Raw genomic sequence first — 763 nt, 5'->3', positions numbered from 1 at the left:
AAATCTTGTAAATATATATATAATTATTATTGACTAAATACTGACTTAAAATAATAATATTCGTTGATCGTATAAATATAAATGGGTATGCAAATATACTCTAGCTTTTCTATCAAAAAATTCCACATCCTATATATATCTCATAATAAATATTAGTATCTTCTGCAAAACTTTTTCTGTTAAGTAGAAAATCAATTCTAAGATTATTTTCTTGTTACATGTGTATGTGGTGCATGTGTGTGATTTAATTTGATACACAATATAATCTGCATGTGTGTGCAAAAAGATTAAAGTGACCACTATGGGAAACCTTTCCAAAAGTAATAAATCTCATTACTTATTTTACTTTTCATTGTTCCATGTACTACTTGATTGAATTTTATTTATGCTACTTCAACCATAAGTTGAAATCGAAGATATTATACAAATAATGCTGATAATTTTAGGTCTTTTTGAGTGGAAAAAAAAAAAACAAAAAACAAAAAAGAAAAAGAGGAAGAATCAAAAGGCCATGCCTAGCATTCTAGCAAGATCTATGTTTTTTTTTTGTTGTACGAATAATTCATGAACTTTCTCAAGAATATAAGCATTTCACTCAGAAGAAAAAAAGAACAAAAGAAGACTTTAAGCAAATAAAATTGACCCATGCATGTTCATATACACACACTTTAGATAGAAAAGAAAAAGAGAATTTAACCTAACCCTTATGTCCCTAAAAAATAATAAATTAAAAAAGAAAAGGTTTTGAAAGGAAAATTCTGAT

The sequence above is a fragment of the Arachis ipaensis genome, chromosome B07 (genome assembly GCF_000816755.2).
Source record: "Arachis ipaensis cultivar K30076 chromosome B07, Araip1.1, whole genome shotgun sequence".
NCBI classification, from domain to species: domain Eukaryota; kingdom Viridiplantae; phylum Streptophyta; class Magnoliopsida; order Fabales; family Fabaceae; genus Arachis; species Arachis ipaensis.
The sequence above is the reverse complement of the archived record's forward strand: the minus strand, read 5'-3'. Positions refer to the sequence as shown.